Genomic DNA, 17,294 nt, shown 5'->3' with positions numbered 1-17,294 from the left:
TAGGTATTACATTTATAGGACTTAAGAGGCAAAATCCATGTACTATGAAATGCAACACATTCTTAATTAACAACAGTAAAGAATTATTTAGCTAAAATAAATGTTAAAGCACCAGTTTGTTTTATCACTAACTTCTTGAGCAATTTATCTTTTCCAAAAGAATAAAAATGCTAATTTAGAATCTCTCACTCCTAAACTGAATAGATTACTTATGACTGCAGCCATGTCTCAGATCCAAAGCAAAGAGGAATACAACAGAATCAGCCTGAGAGAATCAGCGGCTCGGAGGAGGCACAGTTCCATCACATGTACTCCTACCCTGTTTAGCGAAACACCTTTTTTCCCCCGGTATATTAGATCTATGAAAGATGTCTAGAAGGAACAAGGTAAATTTACCGTCTTGTTAGCTGTTAGACAGGCTACTCACTGACAAAACACCTCTGCTGCCCTGGCTGACACACCAAAAGTCCACATCCTTAAAGGTGGGGTTCAAGCTCAAGAAGGGCCATTGACCCAAGGGGGAAAAAGAAGATGTGCTCATTCTTACAGAAGTAGTCATAAAGGACCAGTGCTCTAACAACATGAGTGGTAGAAAGTGATTCAGTGTTCAGACTTTAGAAATAGAAAGTAGAAAATAAGGGGAATTCCCTGGCGGTCCAGTGGTTAGGACCCTGCACCTTCACTGCTGAGGGCGTGAGTCCAATCCCTGGTTGGGGAACTAAGATCCCGCAAGCTGCACGGTGTGGCCAAAAAAAAAGAAAATATTAGAAAGTAGAAAATAAGATAGAAACATTTTTGTGAATCTACCCAATGAAGAACACACTTCGTATAAGCTATGAGAATTATATTAAAATTTAACTACAAAAATATAATAATAGACATTTTTACACCTTGTAAATTTAATAACTCAAAACTTCAAGAAAGTTGTTCTTTAAGTAAACTGACTATGAAATGAATCAGAATTAAGAGACTTTTCCCCTTCCTCTAATAACTTCGAAGTTTTATATAAAAGTTAGTGGAGCAAATTATCTCTTCATCCACCACCTCCAAGTTCAATCGATCTGTGTTTTAAACAATTGGGCTTTAGACTTTTTTTTTTTAAATTTGGTTGCACTGGGTCTTAGTTGCAGCAGGTGTGCTCCTTAGTTGCGGCTCACAGGCTCCTTAGTTGTGGCATATGAACTCTTAGTTGTGGCATGCATGTGGGATCTAGTTCCCTGACCAGGGATCGAACCCTGGCCCCCTGCTTTGGGAGCATGGAGTCTTAACCACTGTGCCACCAGGGAAGTCCCAGGCTTTAGACCTTTTGATAATAGGCATATATTTTACATGCATTTAATGAAAGAAAATGTCTTGAAAAGTTATTATAAAATGTGTTACAGAAAGTAAAAATCACAAATGTTTTTAAATGACCAAAAGGGATTTCATGTTCATCAATACTGCCTTCAGTTCTCTGAGAATGCAATGCCAATTTTAAGTCCTCTCTGACTTTCATCCAGAGTTAGAAACAAAGGCCACCAAGCATAGCTGCCAACTCTGTACTGCAGAGGACGTAGGTGAGGCCACTGATGCAGCACAAGGGAAACCATCACTGACCACTTCACCTTGGTCCATTGAATAAAAAGATGCTGCACACTACAGTAGGTCTGCCATCCTTCAAGTTTCATTACCAGGCACGTTGGCTCAATTTGGGGGATAAAAAAAAATTGTCAAGGAAAAGACCTGGGATGTTTTTTTCTAAGGTCCTCTTCTTGGCGTTAATAAGTGGCAGCATTTCCAGCAGGCCCAGCAACGAGAGAACACTATGCAGAAGTTTTCCATATATTTTATATAAGTAGAAAAAATATATTCGACACCTTGAGGAGTGAAAATGTCCTAATTGGTATACTCACTACCAGCCTCATCCTTTTATTATTTCCTCTTATAAGGGGAAAATTGAGAGAGCTGTGCTGGGTGTTACAGAGCTGAGGTCACTCATTAAAGGAGGTCAGGACAGTCTGAAGCTAATAAAAGGGCCAAATAAACATTTTTTTGCAAAAAGTATCATGGCCAAGGTCTTTTAACCTTGGTGACTTCAGTAAACACCCCAAGGGCATAGCAGGTGGCCACGCACCCTTTAAAAGTAATTTTCAAACTTTTTCAGAACTCCAGACCACTTGTGCTGAGCAAAAAGTTTAATAACCCCACTTGCTCTTAGATAAAGCTCGAGAAAATTATTGAAGACTAATCTCGATTTTCACAATATCCTTACTGGAGTAATCATGTCTTCAGTTATTTGGTCCTTTGTTTTGGCTGATTACCTGATGAGGCGTGATTTTGACCTTGAGGTTAAGTTGTGTGAATGTGAGCTCAATTAATTCAATGTTCTTAATTTCACTGACATTTTGGGTGGGAATAAAATAGCATATAAATGCAAATGAGGGGAGGGAAGTGTAAAAAAGAGTGAGAGGCACATAATAATTTAGCAATATATGGATACAAGCACGCAATCTGTTTTAACTAAAAAAGTGCTGACTTCATTAAACACCATGAGTGGGGAATTCATGCTGGAGAAGCTGACACCCTTCCTTATACCCCATCTCCTCTCATGCTCCAATCTTTCTCTCTTTCAAAAACCAGCTCGAAAGTCATGTCCTTCATCATGTTCCCTAATGCCCAGAGACAGCAGTAAACTCTTCTGATCTCTACTGACAATAGTCTCTCTATCCCCCTTATCATGCTCTATTATGTTACATTTTTCTTTCCTTTTTTCTCCCGTTTTATTGAGGTACAGTTGACAGGTAACACTGTATTAGTTTAAGGTGTACAACATAATGATTTGATATATGTATATATCATAAAATGATTGCCACAATAAGTTTAGTTAACAACCATCACCTCATAGTAAGCAATTTTTTTTCTCATGATGAGAACACTTTTTTCCTTGTGAGAACATTTTTCTTTCTTGAGGAACTTAACCATCTTCGTTATCTCCAGGACAACTAGGATGATGCCTTGCCCTAATAGGTCTTCAAACTCCTTCCTAGCGTTTCTGAGAATGTCTCTTGTGACAAGGAATAATTATTTTTTTCTTGTTGAATTCCTCTAATTGTTTACAAGCCCTTCCTTATGCTAAACCACTTTGTAACTCTTACTCATAAATCCAAATTATACATTCTAGAGTTATGCAGAAGCCTAATCTAACTTTAATAGTATAATCCTTCATTATGTTTTGTTTTCTGGACTAAACACTCCCCCCCAATAAGAAATGACTTCTAGACCCTTCATCACCTTCATCATCCATTTAAAAGTATTTTCCATTTCATCAATATCCTTAAAATCTTCCCATCAGAAATAAGCCAAAAAGATATATACGAGAAAATTAATATGAGGACAAATGTATGAAATAAAATACTATAGAAGCACAGTGGAAGAAACAATCATCTGAGAAGTCATCAATTAATAATCAGTAAAACAACTGAATAAGACCAAACCAAGGTCAGAGAATCCTATATCATCCCCTCAAACACCTATCTGTGAGTCACTGTTTTCCAAAGTGTATAGCAAATAGTAAACAAATAACAGTTAACATTACTTGAGCATATAGCATGTAGATGGCATTGTCCATGCACTTTTTATGTATTAGGTCATTTCATCTTCACAATAATCCTTTAAGGTAGATAAATGCACCCAGGCTGAGCGAGCCAGCTTTGGACAAATTGCCCTTCCAATTCCTCACTTTCAATCATCAACAACTAAATGAAAACAAGCACATATAACAAACAAGATGAGAATGTTCAGGTGTACAGAAAGTAAAGAATGTGATTTTCCTTGTTATGGAGCAATTTTTAAAAACTAAAAGAAAAACAGAACAAAACAAACTCTGCAAATCAACATTCCACTTAATTCTGTTGCCCCACCAGACACTCCCTCTGACTAGGCTTTTAAATTTTCCTATTTAATACAATAATGTGTTTTTTAAATAGTGAAAAACTGGAAAGAACATGTAGTCAACAACAGGGAATTGATTAAATAAATTGTGGAATACCTACATTAAAAAGTGGTGTTTATACTCACAAAATGACAGAAATATTCTTACAATGTAATTAAAAATATGAAACTTTATAAAATGAATCATGAGGATCCTATATATACGTTTATAAACACATAAAGACCAGAAAGAAATATATCAAAATAACCATGATTATCACTGGGTGGGAGAGTTATTAGTGATTTTCACTTTCTTCATTATGCTTTTCTATATTTTCCAAATTCCCCAAATTAAGTTGTGTTGGTTTTAAAAGAGAGAAAAAAGTAATATCCTCTTTAAGGTACTTCCTTCTTATTTTATTTTTCCTTCAGGGGCACTGATTTAGGACCTTGAATAATAACAGAATTTTCTATTTCTTATCACCTTTGCCCAAGGACATCTGTCAACAACCCTGTAAATAAAGTATCCAGTTTAAAGACTGCAGACCTGCGATTAATACCTAGGGTTACATCATAGGGCATATACAACACTAAGCAGATTGTCCCAGTATATTATTGTTACCTGTAGCAAAGATAAAAATTGATTCCTGAACATATGCCCATGTTATAATGATTCTTTTCTTAAGCTGCAGGGTTTGATTTCCAAGGCTACAATTATCAGTAAGACTTCTTTTGGTTATAGATGTCACTTATATGCAAATATAGGGTAAACTGTGAATGGGACCTGGACAGATGGCCACCCAACAGAAAGAGCTGTGCACTAGGTAAAAGTCAGGACACCAAGGTTCTTGGCCTGGTTATGCTACTAAAAAGCTGTGTGACCTTGGACAAATTACAACTTCTTTAAGTGTCAGTTTCCACATGTGTAAAATTGGGGAATTAGACAATTTACTTGTTCAAGGAAGGACTCTGCTAAAAAGAGGGCTTCAAATGCCTAAACACTGGAGAGTCACATATGGAATGGGGTGATACTTAGGTCAATGTAAACAGCTATGAGAAGATTCTCCAAGGGTCCAGAATCTATAATCTACAAGCCCCTGGTCTGCCACTAGTTAGCTGTATGATTTTCTGAAAATCATATGATCTCTTTAGGCCACTATAAAACAAAGGTGAGTGGACTAGATGATCTCTAAGTTCCATTCTACTTCTAAAATCTATCATTTGGATTTCAAATATGCATCTAGAGAGAACAAAGAGAAACAAGGTAAAAAAGGATTGAAAGTCTCTAACTTCCTTGTTTCTACACTGGCTTAGATTTTCTTTAATTCTGTTATTTGGTGAAAGGATAAGTGGGAGTAACATACATTCTAGTTGATGGTAAGAGAGCAATTATTTTAAAAAACAAAACATAACAATTATGATTAGATTAATAGGCAGAAAATCAGTTACCCAAATGCTAACTTATTACTTCACATATAATAATTAGCTTCAGAAGGCAGGACGATCTAGCACTTTTTAGCGACTAGAAAGTACTTTATAAATATCTACCTTATGAGTTACAATTACTATTGTTCTATTTCAGTGAAGATAGACTAGAAACAGGCAGTCTTCAATGGAGGGTTTAGTGTTTAGAAATCCCTTTACTTTCTGTTTCAAAAGACTCCAAAGTCTTTGGACCCATTAAATATCCATTATGTGCTTATGGTCTAGCACAGTGAGAAGTCAACTGAGATATACAGTATTTCAGTTACTTTGAAGGCTGTCCAAATATTGCAGCAAGATCTCATTGTATCGAGTAAGTGTCAAAAGGAATGCAAGGTACCTAACAATTGAAAAGAAATATTCTTTTGGGCTTCCCTGGTGGCGCAGTGGTTGAGAGTCCACCTGCCGATGCAGGGGACGCAGGTTCGTGCCCTGGTCTGGGAAGATCCCACGTGCCGTGGAGCGGCTGGGCCTGTGAGCCATGGCCGCTGAGCCTGCACATCCGGAGCCTTTGCTCCGCAACGGGAGAGGCCACAACAGTGAGAGGCCCGCATACCGCAAAAACAAACAAACAAACAAAAAAGAAATATTCTTTCTTCATACAAATAAGGAGCAGTTACATTTTTCAACCTATAATGTGACACATGATATCATAATTTTCAACAAAATGGATAATATATAAAGATGTGGTCCTAAGTCTTTCATCGCATCTCTTTTTATCAAACACAACTTAGGTTAAAAATACTATCTATATTTTTATTTTAATCATAAGTCAGGGCATTGCTCCACTATGGACTGGCTGATGGCTTTCTTCCCTACACACCTGCTGTGTGTATACTACAGTCAGGAGTTATACAGCTTTGTCATCAGTAAGGACTGAACTGAGCACTAGTTGTGCTGACTGTCACAGAACTGTTAGTTCACTAACACTGGCTCAACAAGACACCATTACAAAACCATCAGCCAAAGTTTGGCAGCACTGGTGCTTTACTGGAACCACTGAAATGGAATTTGACCAATATCAATGCCCTTATCATTGTATATCTAAATTAAGGAAGGAAAACTCATTTGTAGAATTTATTTAATACTACCTATAGTATTTATCCTTCACTTCCTATTTGTGATGCCAGATTACTACTGTAAATGTACATTTCACATACAAGTTATTGAGACTACAAAAAAGAAGGTTTAGCAAGGAAGAATGTATATGTGTATAATTTTATGTTTTTGGCAAAATTATACGACACATGTAATGAAACATAAAAAAATAAGAGGCTATTTGTCACCACACTGATTTCCATAAACTCAACATGATAGTTCAATTACAGCAAAAAGTTTACATGAACATGTCCATCTGATTCAATTTAACAAGCATGTACAAAGTGGCTGCTAGATTCAGGGCACAAAGGGACATTCAAGATGTGTTCATCACCTCCCTACCTTCAAGGAGCTTACAAGGACATTTTAGTCTCCCTTATAAAGAAAGTCCTAGAAAATCAATGGTTCTTTTTCTTCTTTAATAGAGTTCCCAGGAAGAGGTTTTCATGGAAGTTAATGAATTATATTTTTGCTACAGGCCTGTGCTTGGGAAGATGCAACTGATATGACTTGAAAGAAAATAGCAAGGTCTACTGGAAATTCCTGAAACACATGTTTCTACAATACTAATATTAAAGAGATACTGCTTGCCCACCCTTGTTCTGAAAACACCAGGTTCCACTAAGGTAAAACTGAAAAGGAAAACAGGAGAGTGAGGACTTCCCTGGTGGTCCAGTGGTTAAGACTCTGGGCTTCCACTGCAGGGGTTGTGGGTTCAATCCCTAGTCAGGGAATTAAGATCCCACATGTTGTGCAGCACAGCCAAAAAATAATAATAAATTTAAAAACTAAAAAAACAAAACAATAGAGTGATGGGGTAGCACTTTTATAATAATACAGCCCTGGGTTAGGCAGGATTAATAATAACTACCATTTATTAAGTGCCAACCAAGCCCCAAGCATATTGCACACATTATCCTATTAACCTTGCAAAGTGGGCACTTTTACCTTTGTTTTACAAATGGAGAAACTGAGGCTCAAAGGGCTTAGGAAATTTGCCTGAGGTCACACAGCTAGGAGTAGCAGGACCAGGATTCTAAGCCAGGAATGTCTCACTCCAAACACCAGGAATTTCCACTCATCAGCTGCCTCTACAGAGGGATACCTGTATAGATACCCTACATGGATACCTACCATTTGGCCAAAACAAATTTCTTTGACTTGAACTTTAATTAAATGTTGCACATGAGGTATCACCTCACACCAGTCAGAATGGCCATCATCAAAAAAATCTACAAACAATAAATGCTGGGGAGGGTGTGGAGAAAAGGGAACCCTCTTGCACTGTTGGGGGGAATGTAAATTGATACAGCCACTATGGAGAACAGTATGCAGGTTCCTTAAAAATCTAAAAATAGAACTACCATACAACCCGGCAATCCCACTATGGGGAATATACCCTGAGAAAACCATAATTCAAAAAGAGTCATGTACCAAAATGTTCATTGCAGCTCTATTTACAATAGCCAGGACATGGAAGCAACCTAAGTGTCCATCGACAGTTGAATGGATAAAGAAGATGGGGCACACATATACAATGGAATATTACTCAGCCATAAAAAGAAACGAAATTGAGTTATTTGTAGTGAGTTGGATGGACCTAGAGTCTGTCATACAGAGTGAAGTCAGAAAGAGAAAAACAAATACTGTTTGCTAACACATATATATGGAATCTAAAAAATAAAAAATGGTTCTGATGAACCTAGAGGCAGGACAGGAATAAAGATGTAAATGTAGAGAATGGACTTGAGGACACGGGGAGGGGGAAGGGTAAGCTAGGATGAAGTGAGAGAGTGGCATGGACATATATACACTACCGAATGTAAAATAGATAGCTAGTGGGAAGCAGCCACATATCACAGGGAGATCAGCTCAGTGCTTTGTGACCACCTACAGGCGTGGGATAGGGAGGGTGGGAGGGAGATGCAAGAGGGAGGGGATATGGGGATATATGTATACGTATAGCTGATTCACTTTGTTATAAAGCAGAAACTAACATACCATTGTAAAGCAATTATACCCCAATAAAGATGTTAAAAAAAAATACTACACAATGCATTTCCAGCACCCTCTCAGTTTTGACCTCCTCTGCAGCTAGATCTTTGACTTCTAGTGCTTTTCTGCCTTTTTTTCTTTCAATAAAGAAAGCTTGAAAGAGGGTGTGGCAATTACTAACTTGGCACAGAGTCAGAATGGGTCACAAATTGTTCTTTTTTACTTGTATAAACCTAAAATCCAATATCTTCATTGATCAAATGCAAAGTAAAGTTTCAAGAGCAAAAAGGTCAGTTCTCTAGCTACTACATTCAATCGTCTTGTCTCAAATAATACACAATGGCATATGGAAAACTCAAAACTAGAGACCTGGTTAGGAAGCTGGAAGTGGACTAAAACCAACATAATTTCTTATACCAGTTTTAAATGGTGGTGGAATTATTCTGGTAAAGATGGGACAGATTGACACTTGGTAAAGGCAATGACAAGCTGTCAAAAAAGAGACTGTTAAATTTTTTTTTTTTTTTTTTTGCGGTACGCGGGCCTCTCACCGTTGTGGCCTCTCCTGTTGCGGAGCACAGGCTCCGGACGTGCAGGCTCAGCGGCCATGGCTCACGGCCCAGCCACTCCGCGGCATGTGGGATCTTCCGGAACCGGGGCACGAACCTGAGTCCCCTGCATCGGCAGGCGGACTCCCAACCACTGCGCCACCAGGGAAGCCCGAGACTGTTAAAATTTTTAAGAACGAGGAGAAACCAAATATTTTGCTATCAATCAAAAAGCTATGAGAATGTGACTCTAAGATAAGGGACCTATGAATTCAAAAAGCAAACTTACCAAGAAAAAATTATGTTACAATCTATATTTAACAGTTGGAAGCTAGTTTTCTTGTCTGTTGCATGCTAAACACAGCCATTCCTATAAAAACAGAAATGCCCATTCCACATCTCCTTATTTTCATGTGAACAGGCATTCATCTCTAAGAAATGCCCACACTACAGTGGTTTAAAAAACATTATGTTATTTGAGCCAAGGAATGCCTAGCACTATCAGTAACCATGAGAAGCTAGGAGAGAGAGGCTAGATTCTCCCTCACTGCCTGCAGAAGGAACCAACCCTGCTGACACATTGATTTTGGACTTCTAGCCTCTAGAACTATAAGACAGTAAGTATCTGTTATTTTAAGCCCAATAACATTATATTGTTTAGGAAGAATTTTATCTCTTAAAGTGAAGCAGAAGTTAGATTGAATTATGTTATTCTGATGTATTAACACAAAAGAATCTCCCCACTTCAATGTAAATACACAGGTCAATATGGTCCATTCTTTTACATTTTAAACATTATAGCTTGGTTTGCACAAATCCATAATCTAAATGGTGCTGTCCAATACAGTAGCTACCAGCCATATATAACCATTTAAACATAAATTAATTATAATTAAATAAAATTAAAAATTAATTTCTCCAATCCCACTGGCCAAATTTCAAGTGCTCAACAGTCACCTGTGGCTAGTAGCTACTGTATTGGACAGCACAGAAATAGAACATTTCCTCAATGCAGAAAGATCTACTTGAACGTGCCGGTCAAGAAGGACGCAATAGAGAGTAGAGAACTACTGCTACAGCCGCGGCTTCTATTCAAGAAATTTCTGGCTTCTGATCCAACACTGATTTCATAGCACTCATACAACGACAGCTATACCCCACAGTCCCATAAATATCACCTTCTTGGATTTACATCCTAGAGAAACCCAACAACTGGCACTTTATTATGCACAGTGGCAGGTCAACATCTAGTTTGGAGATGCTATTGTCCTGACCTTTCTACTAGCAAGAGTTATCTGTGCAGTTCCACATGTCTGGATTAGAACACAGTTGGGTGAGAACATGGAAAACATGATGCTCCCCCTTCAACAATGACCCAGACCCACACAGTGTTCTTTTCAGTATTGTTCCTAAGTGACTATCACGTACATTTACATCAGCAACAATCCTGTACTTTTCAAAAACCATAATAAGCCCTCAAGATAATAAAAGGATTGATCTTGGAGAGAGGAAAGCTGTGCATTTCCCCAGGTCCCATATTCTATCATTGAGATAGAAACACTGTATTAAATACATTTTACATAAGAGTGCTCAAAACAGTCCACTCAGAAGGCAGACAATCAATATTCCATAGTGTGCTCACACGTAGCTTTCAAAATAAGTTTACAGTCTTTTCTAATTATATTATACGGTTTCAAAGTTCTAATAAATATAATTATGGAATCTATACTTATTTCTTGCCTGAATTAAAGTCTCCAAATACAGTTGAAAATTATCTCAATAATTTTTCTCAAGACCAGTGTCTTTGGCATTATCCAAAACTTTTAAAAGTCTTTTTTTTAAAACAAGGACTCAATAACCACAGTGTCCTATTAGAATGACAAAGAATAAAAATAAAGCTGAGTCCTGCTATTAAGGCAGCCTAGATCCATTTTGTAACAGATTGTTCCCACTAAGAGAAAGCCATGGCTGGTGTGCGTCCGCAGAGATATCATGATACAGATCCTGAGATAGCAGCAAGACGTTTGCTCTGCATTAACATGTAAACTGGATCTATCTTCCGATTACTTTTAACTTTTCTACTTATAACAAGAAAATGCAGTATGTTATGTTGCTTAAAGCATAAATCTAGAGAAAAATAATAAAGTGCATTACTACAACTACAAATATGATAGGAACTATGACCTAAGCAAAAATTAAAGAAAAAAAATTTTTTAATTCACAGCAGTTCATGTGCACGGCATGGCTCTTTTGAAAAGCACGGGTCCTGAAAGAGACTTATAGCCAAAGAAGATTTGGTGGTTTCTCATTAAGCCCCTGGCAGTGAGTATTTCAGAAAATTAAGTAGTTTATGGAGCACATACTCTTTAGACATTCCCTCACTTGATTAGATGAGGCAACAATACAATGTGGATGTGAATTCTAAACAGATGGGGAAAATAATCATAGAAAAAAAGCTGCTGGCTTTGGCCAGACTGTAAAAAGGTTCTCCTAATGGTCAAGCAAAATACACCTCATTGAGAAAGAAGTCTGAGGGGATCTAGCCACTAAAAAGGAAAAGCCAAAGTTAAATGCCCTACCATTGCTGGGGAGGAAGAAGGTAATAATTGGAGGGAGGAGTAAGGGGAGCTTCTAGGTTGCTGGTAATATTCTATTTCTTGACTAGGGTGGTGGCTACACAAGTTTGTACACTTTGAATGATTCATCAAGCTCTATAGTTAAAACTGGTATACATTTATGTGTGTTACACAAAATTTTTTTTAAATGTAAAGAAGTTAAAACATGCCCCCTCCTCAACAGAGTCATTACAGACTAACCTCAGAATCTTCGTGGGTTTCTAAGAAAGCAGCAACAAAAGGAATTTGTTTAATGTAACACTAGGGCATGTCATTGAGTCAGACACATGTTGTGATGACATTTCATCTTATGAGGTCCCTTTGTGAACATTCCGGTGTGGCATCAGTCCAAGCTCATTGGTGCATACTCAACAAGATGTTTCATGTTTGACTGTTTGGTACTAACCAATGCAGTTGTCAGCCAGCAGATATATGCAGAAGACCTCATAGATGCATAGCACTGCCTACACTGGTAAGAGAAGTATTATGCCCACAGTGAAATAAAAATGACTGACCTTTTTTTCCTGTAAGTAACATATCAGCAAGTTGCTGATTCACACTAAGATTTTAAGAGTTAAAGGGAGAATGACTAATCATTTAGATTAATCAAAGATCTCCAAGAATAACTAGTTTAGAGCAATGATCTTAACCTTGGCTGCTCAATGGAATCACCTGGGGAATTTTTAAAAGCACTGACGCTTCAGTTCCACCTCCAGAGATTCTGATTTAATTAGTCTTGGGAGTGACCTGGCCATGGGTTTGGTTTTGTTTTATTTTAACTCTCCAGATGATTCTAATGTGAAGCCAAGGATGAAAACTACTGCTTAGGCTGGGACTTAGGTTGATAGCCTATTGCAAAGCCATTTCAGGTAAGAGTAACATCACCTAGAGAAACATGAGAATGAGTAGGAAGGTCTTATGCTTAGGAACAGCTAGCAAGCTTAACCAGAGGCAAAGGTTCATATTGAAAGATCAGGTTAGATCAGTGGATCACAAAGTCTCGGGCAGTTTCCACCCCAGGGTAACAAAAAACAAGAATTCATTTTTGTTTCTTTTGGTCTCCATTTAGGCTTAGGAAGACCAGCATCATTCATCCTGGTCATAGCTATCTGTATCTATGATCTGTGATTTCTGAGGAGGAAAATCACAATTTTAGTCCAGAATGGCCCTTATATTCTCTTCCCCACCTTGAATGATGGAGATATTATATTGCGAGTGAAGTACTTTGAAACATGCTAAGGGTACTTAGGACAATACTGTACTACCAATGTTTTTAGGTTCAACACATAAAAATAATTGAGTCAGGCACATTACTTGCATTAACCCATGTAACCTTCACAGCAACCCTATGAGACTGATAAGTTTTATTAATCCCAAAATGCAAAAACTGAAACATGGTGAAGTAGAACTTGGCAAGGTCACCTGTTAATAAATGGAGAAGCTGGGATTCAAAGCCAGACAGTCTGATTGTCTTCCATTCCACTATACTCACAGGTAAGTTGGGAGAGAACAGCATGGGTAGGAGGTACAAATTTAAAGGTGGAAATTTTAAACACCAGGGCACAGAATTTTAACTTGCTGGTGATAGATGCACATGGGGCGAAATGTAGAAGAAAGGTTTTTCAGGCAACTATTTTTGGACGGATTGGAAGAGCATCTGACACTACTTTTTTTTTTTTTTTTTGGCTGTGTTAGGTCTTTGTAGCTGTGCGTTGGCTTTCTCTAGTTGCAGTGAGCGGGGGCTACTCTTTGTTGCAGTGCGCAGGCTTCTCATTGCAGTGGCTTCCCTTGTTGCAGAGCACTGGCTCTAGGCACGCGGGCTCAGTACCTGTGGCTCACGGGCTCTAGAGTGCAGGCTCAGTACTTGTGGCGCATGGGCTTACTTGCTCCGCGGCACGTGGGATCTTCCCAGACCAGGGTTTGAACCCGTGTCCCCTGCATTGGCAGGCGGATTCTTAACCACTGCACCACCAGGGAAGTCCCTTGACACTATTGACTTCCTTGAAAAGGGCTTTAGCTTTCAGGGCACTCTTTTCTGGTTCTCTATCCATCTCTCAGGTGATTCATTTTTTAGACTCGTTTAATGCAGCTGCTGCCTCTTCTCCTCTCCTCGTCTACTTTGATTTCTGAATGTACTGCTCTTCTGCCCTTCTGACTTCTCTAGTAGCTGTAATTCTTAATAGGGCTGCAGAGGGTGTGGAGAGGGGAATGTTAAGTATCTCAGGTAGAGATGTACTTTTTAACAGCCTCGGGTGGTCCTGATACACATAATCTATCCCAACATACACACAATGTAAGAATCACTAATAAATATGCTGATGACTCTCAAAACTTCATAGACAGCCCATCTATTTTCCAACCACTTACTGAATAATTCAAACCTCACATACATAAAACATAGCTCACTATTGCTGAGCTCCTCTTCTGATACTCCCTATCATGCTCAATGGCATCAGACATCAGCTTCACCCAGTCTATAACCATGAGGCTTTTTCTCACTCGACTTCCCATTCCAATCCACCACTAAGTCCATTTGATTCTTCAAGCTTCCATGCCACTGCAACTGATACATCCTCTGCCCAGAACATCCTTGTTCACTCAGAAAACTCCTACTCACCTTTCAATACCCAACACAATTATTTACTTCGTCAGTAAAATTGTTCCTGGCTCCCTCTTTTGGGTCTCACAGTACAGGTGGACTCCTCCAGGCCCAGGACCCACCTTGTTCCGTGTTGTCTTCTCATGTCCAAGCTTAGCACCTGGCACCAGTCAGATACTCAATACACTCAATGTTTATTAAACTAAGACCTGAGAAATTTGACCCAGGAAGCTAAATAATTATTGAGGTCATCTAGCCAAGAAACTATAAGAAACCAAAACAATGGTGGTCAAAATAGAGAGACGGAGGTAGGCCAGAGAGATGAGTGACAGTTTTGATGAGGGGTACACAAAGCAGAATAAAGATCAAAATAACCCAATGTTTTTGTGCTTGGGAGATTTGAAGATTGATGTTTCATAGGTAGTACTAGAAAAATTAAAAGATGAAATAGGGCTTCCTTGGTGGCACAGTGGTTGAGAGTCCCCCTGCCGATGCAGGGGACACGGGTTCGTGCCCCGGTCCAGGAAGATCCCACATGCCGCAGAGTGGCTGGGCCCGTGAGCCATGGCCGCTGAGCCTGCGCATCCGGAGCCTGTGCTCCACAACGGGAGAGGCCACAACAGTGACAGGCCCGCGTACCGCAAAAAAAAAAAAAAGATGAAATAAACTTTATTCCCTGTAATGGGTTTCACACCAAATCCAACTTTAATTTATGTGAAAAGTATGTGAAAAAAATGTTCAAGTTTTAATTTTTTCAAATTTCAGTCCTAGAATTAAGAGGGCCCTTAGGTAAAATAATTTTCCTGAGGTCCTCAATGGCAGAATTATTACTAAAAATCAAGCATCCTGACATTCAGAACTTCTTCCACTGTAGTACACTGACTCTTTAGATTAGCCTTTATGTTCTGAGCTTGAAAACTGAATAGTCCAGAAAAAATATCTAAGTACAGGGAGTTACCAAATAATTCCCTTGAAAGGGAGATTCATAATCAAGTTTTATATTATGGAAGAGACAGATTTCTCTTCCATAATTACTGTCCTTTTGTCCCTTGGCAAATTTACTCAACATCATTTTTATTGGATCTCCTCTATCCCAGTTGAAAGTCTTCTCCAAGTTTGAATCTTATAGCACCCTCTTCACTGATCCAAAAAGTATACTTAACTCTTTCTGCACATAATTTAACAATTTAGTTTAATAGGTAAAATAGTACTGTTTTATGCTTTTGAGTGAGAGCCCTGGAACCAGACCATCTGGGTTTGCATTCCAGTGCTGCCACTTACAACATGAGCAAGTGTTACTTAACTTTCTCTCTTCCTCAGTTTCCTTATTTGTAAAATGAAGTTGTTGACAGATCCCACAAAACCTGGTTCTGCTCTAGTCTCAGAACAGTACCTGGCACATAGTAAGTGCTCACTAAATGTTAGGCACTATGATAATAACTATTGTTATATCATTTATATAGTTGTGATAGTCCAATGACTAGTCCATCTTGAATATCTGTATTGATATTATCTGCCATAGCTGAAAAAGTCCTTGGTTGTTCAGGGGAAGTAGAAGGATATATATCTAACCAAAGGTTTTAAATGATACCTAGCACAGAACCAAATTCTAGTACAACTAACTTAGAAACAGACCTTCAAACAAACCTAGGGAGACACTGCAATCTCCTGACTATATTCTAGTAGTCATCTTTTACATGCTATGTTTTCTACTGTCTTTGAGATGACCCATCCTCAAGTATTAACTGTAATGGTCTTATCAAATTATGAGTTTATCTCACCTTGAAATCTCATCAAAAATAAACACGGATATGAATACCTTTTCATGCCTATGTATGCTATATAGGAAGAAACAGAAAGTGAATATTTATTTATCTAGAATTTAACTGTATGAATCCAGGAAACATATTTTTGCCTCTCCTACTATTATCTAAAGATATATATATCCTTCCTCAATGTTCAAAGCAGCATATTGACAATAGTCAACTCATAGAAGCAACCCAAGTGCCCATCAACAGATGAATGGATAAAGAAGATGTGTATATATATATATGTGTGTGTACCACAATGGAATATTACTCAACCATAAAAAAAGAATGAAATAATGCTATTTGCAGCAACATGAATGCACCTAGAGATTATCATGCTAAGTGAAGACAGGGAAAGACAAATATCATATGATATCACTTATATGTAGAATCTAAAAAAAATGATACAAAGGAACTTATTTACAAAACAGAAATACACTCACAGACACAGAAAACAAACTTATGATTACCAAGGGTAGGGGATAAATTGGGAATTTGGGATTAACAGATACATACTACTATATATAAAATAGATAAACAACAAGGACCTACTGTATAGCACAGGAGACTATATTCAATATCTTGTAATGACCTATAATGGAAAAGAATTTTTAAAAAAGAATATATATATGTATAACTGAATCACTTTGCTATACACCTGAAACATTGTAAATCAACTATATTTCAATAAAAAATAATTTTTAAAAAATTAATTACTTAATTTAATTAAAAAATAAAGATATGGATATTCTTATATACCAGAGACATTGTTACAGCTAAGTTCATTTAAAAATATTTCAATGATTCAGAAATCACACTCCTAGGTATTTAACCCAAATGAGTTGAAAACTTTTATCCACAGAAATCTGCACACAATTATTTACAGCAGCTTTGGGACTTCCCTGGTGGTCTAGTGGTTAAGACTCCACGCTCCCAATGCAGGGGGCATGGGTTCCATCCCTGACTGGGGAACTAAGATCCCTCATGCCACACGGTAGAGCCAAAAAATAAATAAATAAATAAAACAGTGGCTACGTACATCAACCATATTTTAATAAAAAATAAAAATATTTAAAGCAGCTTTATTCATGATTGTTAAAACTTGAAAGCAACCAAGATGTCCTTCAATAGGTAAACTGACAAATTATGGTACTGAGTACATCCCATACAATGGAATGGTATCCAGCCATGAAAAGACATGGGAAACCTTAAATGTATATTGCTTAGTGAAAGAAGCCAG

The 17,294-nt window shown here is 37.9% G+C and overlaps 1 protein-coding gene across 1 annotated transcript in view; it reads right to left on the bottom strand.

The window, feature by feature from the left end:
• SLC25A21 (solute carrier family 25 member 21) overlaps positions 1-17,294 on the bottom strand; it is a 510,376-nt gene that overhangs the window by 470,727 nt on the left and 22,355 nt on the right. The window lies entirely within an intron of this gene.

This window comes from Grampus griseus, assembly GCF_964374135.1.
Source record: "Grampus griseus genome assembly, chromosome: 2".
NCBI classification, from domain to species: Eukaryota; Metazoa; Chordata; class Mammalia; order Artiodactyla; family Delphinidae; genus Grampus; species Grampus griseus.
The sequence above is the reverse complement of the archived record's forward strand: the minus strand, read 5'-3'. Positions and strand labels throughout refer to the sequence as shown.